This window comes from Salvelinus fontinalis, unplaced genomic scaffold, assembly GCF_029448725.1.
Source record: "Salvelinus fontinalis isolate EN_2023a unplaced genomic scaffold, ASM2944872v1 scaffold_0171, whole genome shotgun sequence".
NCBI classification, from domain to species: Eukaryota; Metazoa; Chordata; class Actinopteri; order Salmoniformes; family Salmonidae; genus Salvelinus; species Salvelinus fontinalis.
Genome location: NW_026600380.1, coordinates 171,977 through 176,894, shown reverse-complemented (window position 1 = coordinate 176,894; position 4,918 = coordinate 171,977).

Below are 4,918 nucleotides of genomic sequence, written 5' to 3'. Positions count from 1 at the left end.
TGCACGTGACGCCCGCTCAATGTCCGCGTCCAGCTCCCACACTACTGGCGCCACCAAACACGACTCTGGGAGTATGGGAGTGGGATCCATGGGCCGCTCCTCTGTGTCATACAGCCGAGACAATGCGTCTGCCTTGACGTTCTGGGAGCCTGGTCTGTAAGTAAGCGTAAACACAAAACGAGTGAAAAACATGGCCCACCTTGCCTGGCGAGGATTTAGTCTCTTCGCCTGCCGGATGTACTCCAGATTGCGGTGGTCAGTCCAGATGAGAAAAGGGTGATTAGCCCCCTCAAGCCAATGCCTCCACACCTTCAAGGCTTTTACGACAGCTAACAGCTCTCGGTCCCCCACATCATAGTTTCGCTCCGCCGGGCTGAGCTTCTTCGAAAAGAAAGCACAGGGGCGAAGCTTCGGTGGCACACCCGAACGCTGAGAGAGCACTGCTCCTATCCCAGCTTCGGATGCGTCCACCTCTACTATGAATGGCAAAGAGGGATCCGGATGAGCCAACACAGGCGCAGAGGTAAACAGAGCCTTCAGTTGTCCAAAAGCCCTATTCGCCTCGGCCGACCACCGCAAGCGCACCGGTCCCCCCTTTAGCAGTGAGGTAATGGGAGCTGCAACCTGACCAAAACCCCGGATAAATCTCCGGTAGTAATTGGCAAATCCTAAAAAATGCTGCGCCTCCTTTACCGTGGTTGGAGTCGGCCAATTACGCACGGCTGTAATGCGGTCGCTCTCCATTTCCACTCCTGAAGTGGAAATCTGATGCCCTAGGAAGGAGATGGATTGTTGGAAGAACAAGCATTTCTCAGCCTTGACATATAGATCATGCTATAACAGGCGACCAAGCACCCTGCGCGCCAGGGACACATGCTCGGCGCGTGTAGCAGAGTATATCAAAATATCATCGATATACACCACTACACCCTGCCCGTGCAGGTCCCTGAAGATCTCATCTACAAATGATTGGAAGACTGATGGAGCATTCATCAACCCATATGGCATGACCAGGTACTCATAATGACCTGAGGTGGTGCTAAATGCCGTCTTCCACTCATCACCCCTCCTAATACGCACCAGATTGTACGCACTCCTGAGACCCAATTTTGTGAAGAAGCGGGCCCCGCGCATTGACTCCATTACTGTATTGATTAAAGGTAGCGGGTAACTATATTTTACCGTGATTTTATTGAGATCTCGATAATCAATGCACGGGCGTAAACCGCCATCCTTCTTCTTCACAAAAAAGAAACTCGAAGAGGCGGGTGAAATGGATGGCTGAATGAACCCCTGACGCAGGGATTCAGAGATATAATTATCCATAGCCACTGTCTCCGCTTGCGACAGAGGATACACGTGACTCCTGGGATATGCAGCGTCTACCAGGAGATCTATCGCACAATCCCCCTGTCGATGGGGTGGTAATTGAGTCGCCTTCTTTTTACAGAAGGCGAGTGCCAAATCTGCATATTCTGGGGGAATGCGCACGGTGGAAACCTGGTCTGGACTTTCCACCGTAGTAGCACCAACGGAAACCCCTACACACCTACCTGAGCACTCTCGCGACCACCCCGTGAGAGCCCTCTGTGGCCAAGAAACAGTGGGGTTATGAGTAGTTAACCAGGGTAGGCCTAGCACCACAGAATACGCAGGGGAATCAATAAGGAAAAGACTAATCTTCTCCTTGTGACCCTCCTGCGTTATCATAGACAAAGGTGCGGTGACCTCCCTGATAAACCCTGACCCTATTGGTCGACTATCTAAGGCATGAATAGGGAAAGGCATATCCAAAGAAACAATAGGAATCCCTAAACTATGACCTAAATTTTTATTAATGAAATTCCCAGCCGCGCCTGAATCTACTAGCGCCTTATACTGGGAATGCAGGGAAAAATCCGGAAAAGTGACAGAGACAAACATAAGTGCAGCAGAGGGCTCTGGATGAGTATGGTGCCTACTCACCTGGGGTGATGCCAGAGTGCCCTGCCTGCCTTCTCTATTCCCAGAGGAACCAACCCGGCACCGATCAGCAGTGTGATCTCTGCGATCATAGATGGTGCTCGAGCGGGTACCCCCTCCGGTCTCCCTGCGCACCATCCCTCCCAATTCCATAGGTTCGGGAGAGAGAGTGCGGGAGGATGGAACAACCAGACCCCGATCTAGACGTCCCCGAGTAGCCAGCATGTTGTCCAGCCTGATGGACATATCCACCAGCTGGTTGAAGTTGAGGGTGGTGTCTCTACAGGCCAGCTCCCGACGGACGTCCTCGCGTAGACTACAACGGTAGTGGTCGATCAGGGCCCTGTCGCTCCATCCAGCGCCGGCAGCCAAAGTCCTAAACTCCAAAGCGAACCCCTGAGCACTCCTCGTCCCCTGCCTCAGATGATAGAGGAGCTCACCTGCTGCTCTGCCTTCGGATGGGTGGTCGAATACCTTCCGGAAATGGCAGATGAACTCCTCAAAATGGTCCAACGCCTTATCCTCTCCACACACAGCGTTGGCCCACTCCAGGGCTTTCCCGGTAAGGCATGAGACGAGGGCGGAGCTTTTCTCATGGTCTGATGGTACTGGAGAGACCGTGGCCAGATACAAGTTCAGTTTTAGGAGAAAACCCTGGCAGCTGGCAGTATCTCCATTGTATCCCGTGGGTAGGGATAACTGGATCCTGTTCTGTTCCGGAGGAGAAAAAGCGTTCGAAGGAATTCCAGGTGGTGGTGGAGGTGCTGGAAAAGCTCCCTGTCTCTCCCAGCGGTCCATATTCTGGACAATGCGATCCATGGCAGCGCTCAGACTGTCAATCTCCTCCGCTTGTTCCATGACGCGTTCCTCTACCTCCATTAGCGAAGTGCCTCCTCCTGCTGACTTCATTTTTAAGGTCAGAGATTCTGTCAACGTCGTGTGTATAGGTGGCAGGGAAGTCAGGCGCAGGAGAGTAAACGAAGTGTAGATGGAGACTTTTAATAAATGTTCATGACATGATCCAAACACGAGAAATATACATACATCAAAATAAAAATGGGTACGAGGACCCGTCGCGCACCTATACACCAATAAAACAACACTTGACATAAAACAATCTCTGACAAACACATGAAGGGAAACAGAGGGTTAAATACACAACAGGTAATGAATGGGATTGACAACAGGTGTGTGGGAAGACAAGACAAAACCAATGGAAAATGAAAAATGGATCGATGATGGCTAGAAGGCCGGTGAAGTCGACCGCCGAACACCGCCCGGACAAGGAGAGGCAACGACTTCGGTAGAAGTCGTGACAATTGTATTGGAGACAAGTTGCTGTGATAATGTTAGGCCTATCTGTCCTAGGGCTAGCGGAACTCCTCCTATCTGTCCTAGGGCTAGCGGAACTCCTCCTATCTGTCCTAGGGCTAGCGGAACTCCTCCTATCTGTCCCAGGGCTAGCGGAACTCCTCCTATCTGTCTTAGGGCTGGTTAAGGCTACCACACATTTTGGGGCTTTTTCATCCGCTGGTCCTGGGGCCCTTGTTAAGGTCAACGGCATCATGAACTCTACAAGTACCAGGACATTCAAGTCAAAAACCTAGTTGCCTCTGCCAGCAGGCTGAAACTTGGCAGCAAGTTGATCTTCCAGCAAGACGATGACCCCAAGCACACATCAAAATCTACAAAGAAATTGGCCACAAAATCAACATTTTGCAATGGCCATCTCAGTCTCCGGACTTGAACCACAATGAACCTGTGTTTTGAATAGAAGAGGGCAGTCCATAAGTGCAGACCGAAGGATATCAAGGATCTGGAAAGATTCTGTATGGAGGAATGGTCTAAGATCGCTCCCAATGTGTTCTCCAATCTCATAAAACATTATAGAAAAAGGCTAAGTGTCAATATCCTCGCAAGGGGATTTTTAAAAATGTATTTCACCTTTATTTAACCAGGTAGGCCAGTTGAGAACAAGTTCTCATTTACAACTGCGACCTGGCCAAGATAAAGGAAAGCAGTGTGACACAAACAACACAGAGTTACACATGGGATAAACAAACATACAGTCAATAACACAATAGAAAAATCTATATACAGTGTGTGCAAATGTAGTAAGATTAGGGAGGTAAGGCAATATATAGGCCATAGTGGCAAATAATTACAATTTAGCATTAACACTGGAGTGATAGATGTGCAGAAGATGATGTGCAAGTAGAGACACTGGGGTGCAAAGGAGCAAAAATAAATAACAATATGGGGATAAGATAGTTGGGTTGGCTATTTACAGATGGGCTGTGTACAGGTGCAATGATCGGTAAGCTGCTCTGACAGCTGGTGCGTAACGTTAGTCACCAATTTGTTCCAGTCATTGGTAGCAGAGAACTGGAAGGAAAGGCGGCGAAAGGAGGAGTTGGCTTTGGGGATGACTAGTGAAATATACCTGCTGGAGCGCGTGCTACGGGCGGTGCTGCTATGGTGATCAGTGAGCTGAGATAAGGCGGGGCATTACCTAGCAAAGACTTATAGATGACCTGGAGCCAGTGGGTTTGGCGACGAATATGAAATGAGGGCCAGCCAACGAGAGCATACAGGTCGCAGTTGTGGGTAGTATATGGGGCTTTGGTGACAAAACAGATGGCACTGTGATAGACTGCATCCAATTTGCTGAGTAGAGTGTTGGAGGCTATTTTGTAAATGACATCGCCTAAGTCAAGGATCGGTAGGATAGTCAGTTTTACGAGGGTATGTTTGGCAGCATGAGTGAAGGATGCTTTGTTGTAAAATAGGAAGCCGATTCTAGATTTAATTTGTCTAGAGGTTTGTTAACACAGTGTCCAAAGAAGGGCCAGAAGTATACAGAATGGTGTTGTCTGCGTAGAGGTGGATCAGAGAATCACCAGCAACAAGAGCAACATCATTGATATATACAGAGAAAAGAGTCGGCCCAAGAATT